Raw genomic sequence first — 19,284 nt, forward strand, 5'->3', positions numbered from 1 at the left:
TTCTAATCATCTTTTGTTACTGATTTTTTCTTGATTCCACTGTGGTCAAAGGATATTCTAAAAAATTTCAATCCTTTGAAATTTATCAGGACTTCCCTGGTGGCACAGTGGTTAAGAATCCACCTGCCAGTGCAGGGGACATGGGTTCAAGCCCTGGTCTGAGAAGATCTCACATGCCACGGAGCAACTAAGCCCATGCACTACAACTACTGAGCCTGCACTCTAGAGCCCGTGAGCCACAACTACTGAGCCTGCGTGCCACAACTACTGAAGCCCACACTCCTACAGCCCACGACCTGCAACAAGAAGCCACTGCAATGAGAAGCCCATGTGCCGCAATGAAGAGTAGCCCCCATTTGCCACAACTAGATAAAGCCCGTGCACAGCAACAAAAACCCAACTCAGCCAAAAAATATAAATAAATAAATACATTAATTAATTTTTAAAAATTTATCAAAAGTTGCTTAATGGCCTGGCATGTAGTTAATTTTGGTAAGTATTTTATGTACACCTGGAAAAAATATTATTTTAGGTTGCAGTGTTTCATATTTATCAAATAATCCAAGTTTGTTAATTATGCTCAGATTTTTTTATATCATTCTGAGTTTTTTGGTTGCTCATTCTATCAGCTATTGACACAAGTATGTTAACACGTCTCACTATGATTATCATTTATCTATTTTAATGTTAGCTTTGCTAATTTAAAAAATATTTTGAAGATTTGTGGGGTGCAATCAAATTTAGAGATATGCTGTCTTTGAAATGGAATGAACCCTTCATTTTAGGAAATGCCTCTTTAAAATATCCAATTGACTCTTTTTTTATAAATTCCAATTTTATATATATATATGTATATATACACATTATCTGTATATATAGATGTATATGATAAGATAGATAGATATCCATATGCATATATACAGAGATAGAGATAGATAGCCTATCTCTGTCTCTCTTTTCTTTTTTTCTCTTTCTCTGGAACTCCAACACACCAGCATTTCATGTAGCCCCAGAACTCAGCAAATATTCTGTGAGGAAAAGTGATCATGTGTTTGAAAGTTCTGATTTTCAATTTGTTATTCTAGTCTTGTAAGACTACTAAAATCTTGCTGTTTTCTCTTTTTCCAAGCAAAGATTTGCTCCCATATATTTTCATGACTCCGTGTCCTTTCATAGGCAGCTTCCAGTATTTGTAATGCCATCTTTGCTTAGTGAATGACTGAACTTCAAAACTAGGGCCTCAGATTATTTTTGTAGTACCTTGTTCATAACTATTCATCCATATATCCAACTTCACAAATATTTGTTGAGTTTATGACATATCACAGAACTGACCTTCCTGCTGTCAATGATTTTTTTTTGTTTCTATTAGAACAATTAAGCCCCAGTACAAGGACCCATGGTTGGTGATAAAGTTTTTACTTGAATACTTTGAAATGAGATAAAGATAACATAAAATGCATGTCAGTATAAAATAATCCATTTCCTTTTTCTTTGGAAAGACTATCTCTATTCTGAGATCATGCCCTTAATATTTTCAATGTTAAATGTCCTTTTCCTGCTTCTTCTTCCAGAAATCAGGTGGTAGGTTACAACTGCTTCAACAATCAAAAAAGCCTGATACATTTCATATTTTTAAAAGTTCCAGAGAGCTGTAGAAGTAACAAGGACTAGATGAACTAAAATTCAAAAGAGTAGAAAATATTTCCTAAATGTCCTGGGAGCATTTGTTGATTGTGAGTGTGAACTCATGATTGGTCTTCACCTGGGGAATGAGTTATGAAAATATATGGAGCATTTAGATATTATGGATATGTCTGTACATTTTTAGTACAGGTTGAAGGTGAAAGAGCAATGGGAGATGAGGTTAGAAAGGGTATAGACGTGGTAAGGAGATGCCAAGTTCACCCATCTGCTCTGAAATGTTTCCTGTGGCAAAGGGGAGCCACTGAGAACTTCTCAATAGCTAAGTGACACAATCTCGTTTACAACTATTGTGTTTGATATATCACTTACAATCTTTCCAGATGAGAACTGCACTTAAATACAAGTGGTTATTACAAAGTTATGTACTTCCCCCCCCCCGAGTTTACTGGGGTGTGTGCATCTCTTTCCAAACCCACTTTCAGTTACTTCTGGTTGATAATGGGAGTATTTACACTACGGAGATGGGCATTCACTGCAAATAATGGCTTTTTTTCTTCTAGAGAGCAAGTTGCTAAATATTTACCTGCAGGCACCAGAGTTGGGACCATCGATGGTTGAGGTCTGCAGTTTTATTAGGGACCATGATAATATACAGAGAAGGCTGTGCACTCTGGAATGTCATAGAGCCTCCAGATGAGGGTCAGCAAGTCTCCAAAGTGACCACTAATGCCTAGGGGAGTTGCTTGGGACTGAGTCTTTGGCTCTAGCCATCTCATCCAAACAGGGATGTAAAAAGTTGATTTTTTTTCCTCTGTCTTGATTCTCATCCTAACATCAGAAGGATAATCACCCTAAAGAATTTGGGTAGATTTGAGAAAATAGCCATTCCTCTTCCTCCAACTCTAAACTGCCATAGCCAAATGTCTAACCTGTCAGGTCAGGATGCATACTATGATTTCTGACAATAGATGGACCCAAGTCTTAATGTCAGAAGAAGGTGCTTCATCAACTGAAATAATAAAGAAGTTCATCAGACTAAGAGGTTGATTGGTGACAGTCATTGGGGTAAAATAAGTAGTTGAGATGTCCTGTAAATTGAAGAGAAGTAAATATTTTAATTCAGAATTCTAATTACTCAGAATTCAGGATCATCCAAGTTAACCAGAATCTTAATACTACATCGATAATATGAGAGAGATTTTGAGAGATGACTATTTCCCAAGAGAAAATTAGATGTACCGGGGAGCTGAACTGATTTCCCCACTGGGTGCTCCCTCCCACTCCTACACCTGTTTGTACTATAATTATACTACCATAACTTGCTTCCAATGATTATTTGTACTTTTTTCTGTATTTTTAGTGAATAAATTAAAATAGAAAGTCAAATCCATTTAATTTGTAAATATCTGGGACTGAGAATCCAGTTTGTGAATTCTCTCTCTATCCTTTGTTTCCATATCTTTAAATATCTGCTAGTCACTATCAATTTCAAAGAGGAAACTCGCTAAAAGAGAAAAAGGAAAATTACAATTTTGCAGCAACTTACTAACTCTGATAAAATTATTTCATTAAATCTTAACAAGGACCCTGTTAAGGTAAGTGTTATTACCTGCATATTACATGTGAGGAAACTGAGGTTCAGAAAGGTAATGTGATTGAACAAGGTCAGAGAGTAAATGCAGTCTGTTTTAATCCCAGGTGCCCAGGTTTCGAGTCCAATGGTTTTCCTACTACACCAGTGCCATCTTGATATTCTGCCTTGGTTTCATATTAATTGTACTGTTGGTCATGGTAAGAATATTAATGAATACAATTACCAACAATTTAGTAAGGGAACAATTTTAAAAGCTTACGTTTATGAAAAATGACCAATTTAGTTTTATAAGGGATAGTTCATACTGAAATAGGTGACTGAGTTTTTCTAGGATATAGTTTCCATAGTAACAATGGAAAGATTGATATTATATACTTGGAATTCCAGAAAGGTTTTGGTAACATCTCAGAGATCATTAGCTCAGATCTTGGACTGAGGGTAAAGTACCTCACTAAACAGAAACCAGGCTCAAAACAGCAATTGAAAGGATAGATTTTTCTAGCTGGAAAGAAGGCATAAATAGAGCACCCTGGGGTGAGGTTGGGTGGTCTTTTTTGTGACTCATAGAAATATTTAGAATTGTAAATATGATATTCCTGATGTGTTGGAAATATATAAATTGGGAAAAAACTCATCTAGTCATATTCAAAAGAATATGTTCAGTTTAACATACCCCAAATAATTATTGCAATTAATCTAAATCCTTTTGCAAGAGATAATGGGCCACTTGACAAGACAAATATCTGGATGTAGAGATCAGCTCAGAATAATCCCCAAATAAAGAAAGTACAGGAAGCACTCTCCAGTCCATGTGGGGATCTTTTTGGTCATAAGAAAGGTAAATAATAAATATATAAGAAATAAAAACAAGATAGAAATAAATAGGAATATGTGCAGGTCAAATTCAAAAGAAACACTTAAATTGTCCTCTAATTTAAATTTTTTTTCCTTTCTTTGTTTTTCCTGAACCTAGGACTTCATTCAGTACTTTTCTCTTTCTTTGGGGCTTTGACAATTTTTTCTCACCAAAAGTAAAAAAGTAAGGATAGTGTCCCAGAACAGAAAACAAAATATCTTTTCCAAAACATTAGATTATGCAGACTGTTTGAGGATCAAACCAGTTCTCTTGTGTGTGTGTCTGTGTGTGTTTGTGTATCTGTGTCTGTGATTCAATATTTTTATACATTACAAAATGGTCACCACAATAAGTCTAGTAACCATCTGTCACCTTACAAAGTTTTTACAATATTTTTGACAATATTCCTTATGCTGTGTATTACATCCCTGTGACTTATTTATTTCATAAATGGAAGTTTGAAATTCTTATTCTCCTTCACCTATTTCATTCATTCCTCCACCACCCCCATATCTATGTATACATGTACAGTTTGTTCTCTGTATCTATGAATATATTCCTGTTTTGTTATGTTTATTTGTCTTGTTTATTAGATTCCACATATAAGTGAAATCACGTAATACTTGTTTTTTTCTGTCTGACTTCTTTCACTTAGCATAATACCCTCTAGGTCCATCCATATTGTCACAAATGGCAAGATTTCGTTCCTTTCATGGCCAAGTAATAGTCCATTGTATATACATAACACATCTTTTTATCCATTCATCTATCAATGGCCGCTTAGGTTGCTTCCATATTTTGGCTATTGCAAATAATGCTGCAATGAAGATAGGGGTGCATATATGTTTTAGAATTCGTGTTTTTATTTTCTTTGGGAAAATACCCAGAAGTGGAAGTGCTGAATGGTATGGTAGTCTATTTTTTAATTTTTTGAGGAACTGCTATACTGTTTTCCATAGTAGCTGCACCAATTTACATTTCCACCAACAATGCATGAAACTTCCCTTTTCTCCACATCCTCACTGATATTTGTTTGTTGTCTTTTTGATGATAACCCTTCTAAAAGGTGTGAGGTGATATCTCATTGTGGTTTTGATTTGCATTTCCCTGATAATTAGTGATGTTGAGCATTTTTCATGTATCTGTGGTCATCTGTATGTCTTCTTTGGAAAAATGTCTATTCAGGTATTATGCCCATTTTTTAATTGAATTGTTTGATTTTCTGATGTTGAGTTGTTTGAATATTTTGGATATTAACCCCTTATCAGATTTATCATTTCCAAATATCTTCTCCCATTCAGTAGGTGGCCTTTTTGTTTTGTTGATCATTTCCTTCTCAGTGTTAAAGCTTTTTAGTTTGATGTAGTCCTATTTGTTCATTTTTTGCTTTTGCTTCCCTTGCCTGTGGAGGCAGATACAAAAAATATATATATATATTGCTAAGACAGATGTCAAAGAACATAAAGATATGTTTTCTTGAGGAGTTTCATGATTTTAGGTCTTACAATTAAGTCTTTAATCCATTTTGAGTTTATTTTTGTGTATAGTGTGAGAAAGTTGTCCAGTTTGATTCTTTTGCATGTAGCTGTCCAGTTTTCACATCACCATGATTGAAGAGGCTGTCTTTTCCCATTGTATATTTTTGCCTCCTTTGTCATACATTAATTGACATATAAGTGTGGGTTTGTTTCTGGGCTCTCTATTCCATTCCATTGATCTATGTGTCTATTTTGTGCAAGTAGCATACTGTTCTGATTACTGTAGCTTTGTAGTATAGTCTGAAGTCAGGGAGTGTGATTCCTCCAGGCCTACTCTTCTTTCTCAAGATTGTTTTTGTTGTTTGAGGTCTTTCGTGTTTTCATATGAATTTAAAAATTATTTGTTCTAGTTCTGTAGAAAATGCCATTGGTATTTTGATAGGGATTGCATTGAATCTGAAGATTACCTTGGAGAGTATGGTCATTTTAACAATATTAATTCTTCCAATTCATGAGCACAGTAGATCTTTCCATTTGTTTGTGTCATTTTCAGTTTCTTTCATCAATGTCTTATAGTTTTCCAAGTACAGATCTTTTACTTCCTTGGTTAGTTTTATTCCAAGGTATTTTATGTTTTTGATTCAATTGTAATGGGATTTGTTTTCCTCATTCTTTGTTAGTGTATAGGAGCACAACAGATTTCTGTATATTAATATTGTATCCTGCAACTTTAGTGAATTTATTTATTTGTTCTAATAGTTTTTTGGTGGTGTCTTCAGGATTTTCTATGTATAGTATAATGTCATCTGCAAACAGTGACAGTTTTACTTTTTTTCTTTCCAATTTTGATGCTTTTAATTTCTTTTTCTTGTCTGATTCTATGGCTTGGACTTCCAGTACTATGCTGAATAGAAGTGGCAAGAGTGGGCATCTTTGTCTTGTTCCTGATTTTAGAGGAAATGCTTTCAGCTTTCCATCACTGAGTATGATATTGGCTGTAAATACATGGTCTTTATTATGTTGAGGTATGATCAATCTATACCAAATTTTTTGAGAGTTTTTATCATAACTGGATGTTGAATTTTGTCAGAGCTTTTTCTGTATCTATTGAAATGATCATATTATTTTTATTCTTCAATTTGTTAATGTACTGTATCATATTGATTTGCAGATATACCACCCTTGCATCCCTGGAATAAATGCCATTTGATCAAATGGTATGATCCTTTTACTGTATTGTTGAATTTGATTTGCTAATATTTTGTTGAGGATTTCTGCATCTATGTTCTTCAGTGACATTGGCCTGTAATTTTTTTTGTGGTATCTTTGGTTTGGGTATCAGAATGATGCTGGCCTTCCAATTTTTTTGGAATAATTTGAGAAGGAGAAGTGGCAATTCTTCTTTAAATCTTTGGTGGAATTAAACTGTGAAGCTGTTTGGTCCTTTGCTTTTGTTATTGGTAGTATTTTTATTCCTGATTTAATTTCATTGCTGGTAATTGGTCTGCTTATATTTTCTATATCTTCCTGTTTCAGTCTTAAGAAACTGTACATTTCTAGGAATTTATTCATTTCTTCCAGGTTGTCCATTTTATTAGTGTAAAATTGTTTATAGTAATATCTTATGATCCTTTGTATTTCTGTGGTATTGGTTGTAACTTCTCTTTCACTTCTGATTCTGTTGATTTGGGCCCTCTTTCTTTTTTTCTTCATGAGTCTGCCTAAAGTTTTATTAATTTTGATTATGTTTTCAAAGAACAAGCTCTTAATTTGATTGATCTTCTTCATTTTTTTAGTCTATTTTATTCATTTCTGCTCTTATTATTTCTTTTCTTCTACTGACTTTGAATTTTGTTTGTTCTTTTCTTTGTAGTTCCTATAGGTGTAAAATTAAATTGTTTCTTTGAGATTTTTCTTGTTTCCTAAGGTGGGTTTGTATCACTGTAAACGTCCCTCTTTGAACTGCTTTTGTTGCATCTCATAGATTTCAGATCATTGTGTTTCCACCTTCATTTGTTTCAAGGTATATTTTGATTTTCTCTTTGATTTTTTTCACTGACCCACTGGTTCCTTAGCAGCATATCTAAGCCTCCACATGTTTGTACTTTTTTTCAGTTTTTTTCTTGTAGCCAATTTCTAGTTTCATACTACTGTGGTTGGAAAAGATTGATATGACTTCCATCTTCTTAAATTTATTGAGATTTGTTTTGTGACCTAGTATGTGATCTATCCTAGAGAATATTCCATGTGCTCTTGAGAAAAAATGGGTATTCTGTTGCTTTTGGATGGAATGTCCTATATATAATTATTAAGTCTGTCTGATCTAATGTGCCATTTAAGACCACGGTTTCCTAATTCTCTGTCTAGATGATCTGTCAGTTGGTGAAAAGGGTGGTTAAAGTCTCCTATTATTATTGTGTAACTGTCAATTTCTCCCTTTATTTTTGCTAATATTTGCTTTATGTATTTAGCTTCTCCCATGTAGGATACATATACATTTTTTATACATCTTTATTGGAGTATAATTGCCACTATGTTGTGTTAGTTTCTGCTGTACAACAAATTGAATCAGCTATATGCATATGCATACATATATCCCCATAACCCCTCCCTTTTGAGCCTCACTCTCATGCTCCCTCTCCCACCACTCTAAGTCATTACAAAGCACTAAGCTGATCTCCCTGTGCTTTGCAGCAGCTTCCCACTAGCTATCTATTTTACATTTGGTAGTGTATATCTGTCAATGCTACTCTGACTATGTCCCAGCCTCCCATTCCCCCACCCCTGCCATGTCCTCAAGTCCATTCTCCACACCTGCATCTTTATTCCTGCCCTACCACTAGGTTCATCAGTACCATTTTTCTAGATTGCATATATATGTATTAGCATATGGTATTTGTTTTTCTCTATCTGACTTACTTCACTCTGTATGACATGACAGACTCTAGGTCCATCCACCTCATTACAAATAACTCAGTTTTGTTCCTTTTTATGGCTGAGTAATACTTCATTGTATATATGTGCCACATCTTCTTTATCCATTCATCTGTTTTTGGACTCTTAGGTTGCTTCCATGTCCTGGCTATTGTAAATAGTTCATCAATTAACATTGTGGTACATGTATCTTTTTGAATTATGTTTTTCTCAGGGTGTATGTCCAGTAGTGGGATTACTGGGTCATATGGTAGTTGCATGTTTAGTTTCGTGAGGAATCTCCATACTGTTCTCCATAGTGGTTGTATCAATTTACATTCCCACCAACAGTGCTGGAGGGTTCCATTTTCTCCACAGCCTCTCCAGCATTTATTGCTTCTAGATTTTTTGATGATGGCCATTCTGACTGGTGTGAGGTGATAATTCATTGAAGTTTTGATTTCCATTTCTCTAATGATTAGTGCTGTTGAGCACCTTTTCATGTGTTTGTTGACTAACTGTATGACTTCTTTGGAGAAATGTCCATTTAGATCTTCCACCCATTTTTGGATTGGGTTGTTTGTTTTTTTGCTATTGAGTTGCATGTGCTGCTTGTAAATTTTGGAGACTAATCCTTTGTCAGTTGCTTCATTTGCAAATATATTCTCCCATTCTGAGGGTTGTTTTCTCATCTGGTTTATGGTTTCCTTTCCTGTGCAAAAGATTCTAAGGTTCATTAGGTCCCATTTGTTTATTTTTGTTTTTATTTCCATTATTCTACGAGGTAGGTCAAAAAGGGTCTTGCTGTGATTTATGTCATAGAGTGTTCTGCCTATGTTTTCTCTAAGGGTTTTATAGTCTCTGGCCTTACATTTAGGTCTTTAATCTATTTTGAGTTTATTTTTGTGTATGGTGTTTGGGAGTGTTCTAATTTCATTCTTTTACATGTAGCTGTCCAGGTTTCCCCAGCACCACTTATTGAAGAGACTCTCTTTTCTCCATTGTATATTCTTGCCTCCATTGTCAAAGGTAAGATGACCATAGGTGCATGGGTTTACCTCTGAACTTTCTATCCTGTTCCATTTATCTATACTTCTGTTTTTGTGCCAGTACCATATTGTCTTGATTACTGTAGATTTGTAGTATAGTCTGAAGTCAGGGAGCCTGATTCCTCCAGCTGTGTTTTTCTTTCTCAAGATTGCTTTGACTATTTGGGGTCTTCTGTCCCATACAAACTGTAAAATTTTTATTATAGTTCTGTAAAAAGTGCCATTGGTAATTTGATAGGGATTGCACTGAATCTGTAGATTGCTTTGGATAGTATAGTCATTTTCAAAATGTTGATTCTTCCAATCCAAGAACATGGTATATCTCTCCATCTGTTTGTATTGTCTTTGATTTCTTTCATCAGTGTCTTATAGTTTTCTCCACACAGGTACTTGGCTTCCTTAGGTAGGTTTATTCCTAGGTATTTTATTCTTTATTTGCAATGGTAAATGGGAGTGTTTCTTAATTTCTCTCTGATTTTTCATTGTTAGTACATAGGAATGCAAGAGACTACTGTGCATTAATTTTGTATTCTGCTACTTTACCATATTGATTGATTAGTTCTAGTAGTTTTCTGGTGGCATCTTTAGGATTTTGTATGTATAGTACCAAGTGGTCAACAAACAGTGACAGTTTTACTTCTTTTCCAATTTGGAGTCCTTTTATTTCTTTCTCTTCTCTGATTGCTGTGGCTAAAACTTCCAAAACTTTGTTGAATAATAGTGGTAATAGTGAGCAACCTTGTCTTGTTCCTGATCTTAGAGGAAATCCTTTCAGTTTTTCATCATTGAGAATGATGCTTGCTGTGGGCTTGTCATATATGGCCTCTATTATGTTGAGGTAGGTTCACTCTATGCCCACTTTCTAGAGAGTTTTTTTTTTTTTATCATAAATGGATGTTGTATTTCCTCAAAGCTTTTTCTGCATCTCTTGAGATAATCATATGGTTTTTCTCCTTCAATTTTTTACTATGTTTTATCACATTGATTGATTTGCATATATTGAAGAATCCTTGCATTCCTGGGTTAAACCCCACTTGATCATGGTGTATGATTCCTTTAATGTGCTTTTGGATTCTCTTTGCTAGTATTTTGTTGAGGATTATTTCACCTATTTTCGTCAGTGATTTTGGCCTATAATTTTCTTTTTTCATGACATCTTTGTCTGGTTTTGGTATCAGGGTGATGGTGGCCTTGTAGAATGAGCTTGGGAGTGTTCCTCCCTCTGCTATATTTTGGAAGAGTTTGCGAGGAATAGTTGTTAGTGCTTCTCTAAATGGTTGACAGAATTTGCCTGTGAAGCCATCTGGTCCTGGGCTTTTGTTTGTTGGAAGATTTTTAATCACAGTTTCAATTCAGTGCTTGTGATTGGTCTGTTCATATTTTCTATTTCTTCCTGGTTCAGTCTTGGAACGTTTACTTTTCTAAGTATTTTTCCACTTCTGCCAGGTTGTCCATTTTATTGGCATATAGTTGCTTGTAGTAGTCTCTCATGATCCTTTGTATTTCTGCGGTGTCCATTGTTATTTCTCCTTTTTCGTTTCTAATTCATTTGATTTGAGTCTTCTTCTTGTTTTTCTTGAGGAGTCTGATTCATGGGTTATCAATTTCGTTTATCTTCTCAAAGGACCAGCTTATAATTTTGTTGCTCTTTGCTATTGTTTCCTTCATTTCTTTTCCATTAATTTCTGATCTGATCTTTATAATTTCTTTCCTTCTCCTAACTTTGGGGTTTTTTTGCTCTTCTTTCTCTAATTGCTTTAGGTGTAAGGTTAAGTTGCTTATTTGAGATGTTTCTTGTTTTTTGAGGTAGGATTGTATTGCTATAAACTTCCTTCTTAGAACTGCTTTTGCTACATCCCATAGGTTTTGTGTCGTCGTACTTTAATTGTCATTTGTTTCTAGGTATTTTTTGATTTCCTCTTTGATTTCTTCATTGATCTCTTGGTTATTTAGTAGCATGCTGTTTACCCTCCAAATGTTTGGGGATTTTTTACAGTTTTTTTCTCTATAATTGGTATCTGGTCTCATAGCATTATGGTTGGAAAAGATGCTTGATACGATTTGAATTTTCTTAAATTTACCAATGCTTAATTTGTGATCAAAGATGTGATCTACCCTGGAGAATGTTCCATGTGCACTTGAGAAGTGTATTCTGTTGTTTTTGGATGGAATGTCCTATAAATATCAATTAAGTCGATGTGGTCCAAAGTGCCATTTAAAGCTTGTGTTTTCTCATTTATTTTCTGTTTTGGTGATCTGTCCATTGGTGTAAGTGGGATGTTAAACTCCCCTATTATGATTGTGTTACTATCGATTTCCCCTTTTATAGCTGTTAACATTTGCCTTATGCATTGAGGTGCTCCTATGTTGGGTGCATAAATATTTACCATTGTTATATCTTCTTCTTGTATTGATCCCTTGACCATTATGTAGGGTCCTTCCTTGTCTTTTATAATAGTCTTTATTTTAAAGTCTATTTTGTCTGATATGAGTATCACTACATCAGCTTTCTTTTCATTTCCATTTGCATGGAATATCTTTTTCCATCCCCTCACTTTCAGTCTGTATGCATCCTTAGGTCTGAAGTGGGTCTCTTGTTGACAGAATATATATGGGTCTTGTTTTTGTATCCATTCAGCCAGTCTGTGCCTTTTGGTTGGAGCATTTAATCCATTCACGTTTAAGGTAATTATTGATATGTATGTTCCTACTACCATTTTCTTAATTGTTTTGTTTTTGTAGGTCCTTTTCTTCTCTGTGTTTCCCACTTAGAGAAGTTCCTTTGGCATTTGTTTGTAGAGGTGGTTTGGTGGTGCTGAATTCACTTAGCTTCTGTGTTTCTGTAAAGCTTTTGATTTCTCTGTCAAATCTGAATGAGATGCTTGCTAGGTAGAGGAATTTTAGTTGTAGGTTTTACCCTTTCATCATTGAAAATATATCCTGCCACTCCCTTCTGGCCTACAGAATTTCTGCTGAAAAATCAGCTGATAATCTTGGATTCCCTTGTATCTTATTTGTTGCTTTTCCTTTGCTGCTTTGAATACTTTTTCTCTTAATTAGTTTTTAATAGTTTGATTAACATGTGTCTTTGCATGTTTCTCTTTGGGTTTATCCTGTATGGGACTCTCTGCACTTCCTGGATTTGATTGATAACTTTCTTTCTTATGTTAAGGAAGTTTTTGGCTACAATCTCTTAAAATATTTTGTCAGACCCTTTCTCTTCTTCTTCTGTGACCCCTATAATTCGAATGTTGGTGTGTTTAATCTTGTCACAGATGTCTCTGAGACTGTCCCCAATTCTTTTCATTCTTTTTTCTTTATTCTGCTCTGTGGCAGTTATTTCCACCATTCTACCTTCCAGCTCACTTATCCATTCTTCTGCCTCAATTTTTCTGCTATTGATTCCTTCTAGAGTGTTTTTAATTTCATTTATTGTGCTGTTCATCATTGTTTGTTTGTTCTTTAGCTCTTCTAGGTCCTTGTTAAACGTTTCTTGTATTTTCTCCATTCTATTTCTGAGATTTTGGATCATCTTTACTATCATTACTGTGAATTCTTTTTCTGGTAGACTGCCTATCTCCTTTTCATTTGTTTGGTCTGGTGTGTTTTTACCCTGCTCCTTCATCTGCTGCATATTTCTCTGTCTTCTCATTTTGTTTAACTTAATGTTTTGGGGGTCTCCTTTCCACAGGCTGCTGGGTTGTAGTTCCTCTTACTTCTTTTGTCTGTCCCCATTGGGTGAGGTTGGTCCAATTGCTTGTGTAGGCTTCCTGATAGGAGGACTGGTGCCTGTGTTCTGGCAGGTGGAGCTGGATCTTGTCCCTCTGATGGGTGGTGTGGTTTGGGGTGTCTGTGAGCTTAGTATGACTTAGGCAGTCTGTTTGCTAAAGGGTGGGGTTGTGTTCCTGTCTTACTAGTTGTTTGGTATGAGGTGTCCTACATGGAGCTTGCTGGCTGTTGGGTGGAGCCAGGTCTTAGTGTTGAGATGGAGAACTCTGGGAGAGCTCTCACTGATTAATATTCCATGGGTCCAGGAGTTCTCTGGTGGTCTGATGTCCTGGGTTCAGCTCTTCCACCTCGGAGGCTCAGGCCCGACCCACAGGCAAAGCACCAAGACCCTGCCAGCCACTCGGTGCAGAAGAAAAGAAAGAAAAACACAAAACAAAGAAACAACAACAACAAAAAAAACCCCAAATACCGAAATGAACAGAAAAAACCCCAACACAAATGGTAAACGAAAAACTAAACAGACAAAATCACACAAAGAAACAGACACACATACTCACGAAAATCAAAAAGACAAAAAAACAAAAAGGGAAAGCAAAGAAGAGAGCAACCAAACCAATAAACAAACCCAAGTATAGAAACAAACACTAAAAACTAAACTAACAAAAACATAAAACCAGAAACAAATCAAATGTGGAATCAATCTTAAAAAAGGCAATGAAAGCATAAAACAAACACACAAAAATGATTTTAAAAATGTAAAGACAAAAGAAAGATGAAAACAAAAGGAAAAAATACAAAACAACAAAGTAGTAAAGTAAAAATAGAAAAATAGAAAAAAATAGTTAAAAATAAAATGAAAATAAAGCAAACCAAAGGAAAAAAACAAACACAAGGAAAAAACACAATATAACAAAAAGTATAGTAGAACTAGGAAAAAATAAATAAAATAAAATAAAATATTAAAAATAAAAGTATAAAAAGAAAAGAAAAGAAAAAGAAAAGAAAAAAGTAAAATTAAAAGAAAAATAAAGAACAGCAGAACCAAAAAAAAAAAAGTAGTCATATTTTCCTGTGGCCTTAGCTGTCAGTGTCCTTGACCCACAGTGAGCCACGGCCAATCTCTGCCTGCCCAGCAAGTCCTCCAACACCTCTAGGTAGGTCTCTGACCCTGCTGTGGGCACTGTGGGGCCAGCTCAGACTCTGATCTGGCCTGACTCCTGCATGTACTTGCCCCAAAAGTCCACAGTTGCCCCCAAAATCCACAGCCTCAATTGTGGTAACACTGTTCTATTCAGGTATTTCACAGATGCAGGGTTTACCCAGCCAATAGTGGGGATTTAATCTGCTGCACTTGCAGCTGCATGGGGATATTTCCCTTTCTCTTCCTAGGTCACACAGCCCCTGGAGTTTAGCTTTGGTTTTGGCCCTGCCTCTGCCTGTGGGCTGCCCTCAGGCGTCTGTTCCCCACCGAGGCAAGAGAGATTTAAAGCAGCTGCTGATTAGGGCTCACTTGCTCACTCAGGCTGGGGGGAGGGAGGGATACAGCAGTCACAATTGGGATGTGCAGGGAGTGCCTGCAGCAGCAGAGGCCAGCATGAAGTTGCAAGAGCCCGAGGTGCACCATGCATTCTCCTAAGGAAGTTGGCCCTGGTTCGCTGGACCCTCAGCAGTGGTGGGCTGCGCAGGCTGCTGGGAAGGTGTGGGCAGTGACCTGCCTTGCACATAGGACCCTTGGCAGCAGTGGTGGCAGCCTCTGGGATCCAAGATAACAGCCACAGCTTGCGCTTGCACTCACGTGGACATTGTCCTGCCATCTGTGAGAGCACAGAGTGGGAAACTCTCATGGTGGGCTGCCCCTTGAGCACCCCACAACAAAGGTCTCTTTTTCCTGGACTCCCTCCCAGCTAACTGTGGTGCACTAGCCCCCCCAGGCTGTCCTCATGCAGCCAACCCCAGTCCTCTCCCTGGGGTCTCACCTCCGAAGCCCAAGCCTCAGCACCCAACCTCCACCCACCCTGGCGAGTGGGCAGACAAGTGCCTCAGGCTGGTGAGTGCTGGTTGACACTGATCCTCCGTATGGGAATCTCTCCACTCTGCCCTCCGCACCTCTGTTGTTGTCCTCTTCTCTGAGGCTCCACAGCTCCCCCACCCCATCCCTGCCAGTGAGGGGATTTCCTAGTGTGTGAAAACTTTTCCTCCTTCACAGCTCCCTCTCAGAGGGGCAGGTCCCATCCTGATTCCTTTGTCTCTTTTTTTTTCTTTTTTCTTTTGCACTACCCAGTTATGTGGGGGTTTTCTTGCCTTTTTGGAAGCCTGAGGTTCCCTACCAGCATTCAGTACTTGTTCTGTAGGCACTGTTCCACAGGCACTGTTCCACATATAGATGTATTCTTGATGTATTTGTCGGGAGGAAGGTTATCTCTACTTCTTACTCCTCCTCTATCTTATAGGTCTCTCAACTGGGTGCATATACACTTATAATTGTTATGTGTTCTTGTTGTATTGATCCTTTGATCATTAAGTAGTGTTCTTTGTCTCTTGTCACAATTTGTTTTAAAGTGTATTTTGTATAAGTATTGCTACCCAAGCTTTCCTTTCATTTCCACTTGCATACATTTTTCCATCCCCTTACTTTCAGTCTGTATGTGCCTTTAGATCTGAAGTGAGTCTCTTGTAGGCAGTATATATATGGGTCTTGTTTTTGTATTTATTCAGCCACTTTATGTCTGTTAATTGGAGCATCTAGTCCATTTACATTTAAAGTAATTATTGATAGGTATGTAATTATTGCCAATTTGTGAATAGTTATCAGGTTGTTTTTGTAGTTCTCTTTTTTCCTTTTTTCTTTTGCTCTCTTCCCTTGTGATTTGATGACTATCTTTAGTGTTATGTTTGGATTCCTTTCTTTTTTATGTCTGTGTACCTATTATAGATTTTGTGTGTGTGGTTACCATAAGGTTCATATATAACAACATATATATATATATATACACACACATATAAATGCATATGCACATACATATGTATATATTATTTTCAGTTGATGATCTCCCAAGTTTGAATGCATCTTAATGACTGAATTTTTACTCCCCCCACCACATTTAATGTCTTTGATTTCATATTTTACATCTTTTTGTTTTATGTCCCTTAACTACTTATTGGGGATATAGATGATTTTAGTACTTTTTTCTTTTAAACTTCCTACAAGCTTTATATTTTGTTGATCCACTACCCTCACTGTATATTTACCTTTGCTGATGAGATTTTTTCTTTTATAATTTTCATATTTCTGGTTCTGTTCTTTTCTTTCCCCTTAGAGAAGTCCCTTTAAAATTTCTTGTAGAGAAAGTTTAGTGTTGCTGAACTCTTTTAGTTTTGCTTTTCTGGAACACTCTTTATCTCTCCTTCAAATCTGAATAATAGCCTTTCCAGGTACAGTATTCTTGGTTGTAGATTTTTTCCTTTTAATCACTTTGAAAGTATTGTGCAACTCTCTTCTAGCCTACAAAGTTTCTGCTGAAAAGTCATCTCATTGTCTTATAAGAGTTCCCTTGTACATAACTAGTTTCTTTTCTCTTGCTGCTTTTAAGATTCTCTCTTTAACTTTAATTCCTGCCATTTTAATTATTATGTGTCTTGGTATGAAACTCTTTGCGTTCATCTTGTTTGGGACTCTCTATGCTTCCAGGACCTGGACGTGTGTTTCCTTTCCCAGATTAGGGAAGTTTTCAGCTATTATTTCTTTAAGTAAGTTCTCTTCCCCTTTCTCTCTCTCTTCTTCATCTGGGACACATGTAATGCAAATGTTAGTGTGCTTGATGTCTCAGAGGTCTCTTAAACTATCATCATTTTTTTAAATTCTTTTTTCTTTCACCTTGGGTGATTTCCACTACTCTGTCTTCTAATTTGCTGATCCATTCCTCTGTATCATCTAATCTACTACTGATTCCTTATAGTGTATTTTTGTTTGTTTGTTTGTTTGTTTTGGGGTTTTTTTTGTGGTATGTGGGCCTCTCACCACTGTGGCCTCTCCCATTGTGGAGCACAGACTCCGGACGCACAGGCCCAGTGGCCACGGCTCACGGACCCAGCCGCTCCACGGCATGTGGGATCCTCCCAGACTGGGGCATGAACCCATGTCCCCCGCATTGGCAGGTGGACTCTCAATGACTGCACCACCAGGGAAGCCCCTTATAGTGTATTTTTAAATTCAGTTATTGTATTCTCTAGCTCTGTTTGGTTCTTCTTTATATTTTCTAACTCTTTGTTAAAATTCTCACTGTGTTTATTCATTCTTCTCCCAAGTTCATTGTGCATATTTATGATCATTGCCTTGAACTCTTTATCAGCTAGATTTCTTATCTCCACTTCTCTTAGTTCTTCTTCTGGGTTTTGTCTTGTTCCTTCATTTAGAACTTGTTCCACTATCTCCTCGCCTTGCCTAATTTTCTATGTTTGTTTCTATGTAGTAGGTATGTCAGTTATATTTCCTGACCTTGCAGAAGTGGCCTTATGTAGGAGACATCCTATGGGACTCAGTAGCATGCTTCCCTCTGGTTACCAGAGCTTTATGCTCTAGGTGTGACCCCTATGTGGGCTGTACATACTTTTGTTGTTGCAGGGCTGACTACTATAGATTCACTTGTAGGTAGGGCTGGACCCTGGTCCAGCTGGCTTCCAGGTCTTTTCTTGTGTGGTGGCTGTCAGCCTGCTGCTGGGGGATGGGGGAGCTGGGTCCTGGCGAGGTTGGCTATGTGATCTGAGGGGTCCTGGGGCTGGTGCCAGCCCACTAATGTGTGAGGCCAGGTCCTGGGGTCACTGGCTTCAGGAACTGGGGGGTTCTGGGGTGGCTGGCTGTGGGGCTGGGGGTCCAGAGCTCTCCTCTAACTTTCAATCCATGGTTAACCATTCTCCACTGACCTTCAAAACATTTCATTACCTAATTTACTACCACTGAGCTATTATCTCTCATCACCATATTGCACTCCCTCACTCTCTCTTTCTCTCTCTCATCTCTTTTACCCCTATTCTCCTTATTCATTCTTTCATTCTTACCTCTATGCTTTTTGTATAGCCATAAACTATCTCTTCTCTCTGCCATTTTCAACCTGTCTCTGATTCCCAAACTCAAAATGTAATCCCCTAATCAAACAAATGATTAAATGAACAAATAAATCTATCTCTTCCAGTCTTCAGAGATCAACCATACCTTCATGAATGATCTTTTCATGTCCTTCCCACTTAACATATCTCTGCCCCATTTTTATTGCTTTAATGTCTATTCATGTTTATATTATTTTGTGGTTATTCAACTACCTTTATAAATAATAATTGATATCCCTGTAAAGCTAAAAAGTTCTAAAGAACAAAGATGATGTATTCCATTTCCTTTATACTTCCTACAGCATCTGGACGGGAGGTTGGCAACTATGACTGGCAACTATGACTCATGGGTCAAATTTAGCCTTCCACCTATTTTAATTTTTTTTTATTTTACATGTAATATCTTGGAGGGATGACTTTTCTTGTGTTGTATTTGTTGAACTTTGGTATCAGGATAATTCTGGCCTCATGCTATTCTATTTTTCAGAGGATTTTGAGAACGACTGGTGTTAATTCTTCTTTAAATTATTGGTAGAATTAATCTGTGAAGCCATCTAGTCTTGGGCTTTTCTTTCTGGGGCATCCACCTATTTTTGTGTGGCCTGTGAGGTAAGGTAGTTTTTACACTTCTAAATGATTTTAAAAAATCAAAAGGAAAATAATATTTGATGACATTTGAACATTATGTGAAATTCAAATTTTAGGGTTCATAAAGTATTTTTAATGGACAGCCATGTCCATTAATTTACATTTTACCTATGGCTGCTTTCACACTATAGCAGTAAAGTTAAATAGTTACCACAAAGCCCAAAGAATTAAAATGTAGTCGTTTCCACAAGTGCCAAAGACCACTTTGCAGATGGTGTTATTTTTAATCCAAAGTCAAGAGCTCTGCAAGATATTATGTCCACAGGT

Source organism: Tursiops truncatus, chromosome 17, assembly GCF_011762595.2.
Source record: "Tursiops truncatus isolate mTurTru1 chromosome 17, mTurTru1.mat.Y, whole genome shotgun sequence".
NCBI classification, from domain to species: domain Eukaryota; kingdom Metazoa; phylum Chordata; class Mammalia; order Artiodactyla; family Delphinidae; genus Tursiops; species Tursiops truncatus.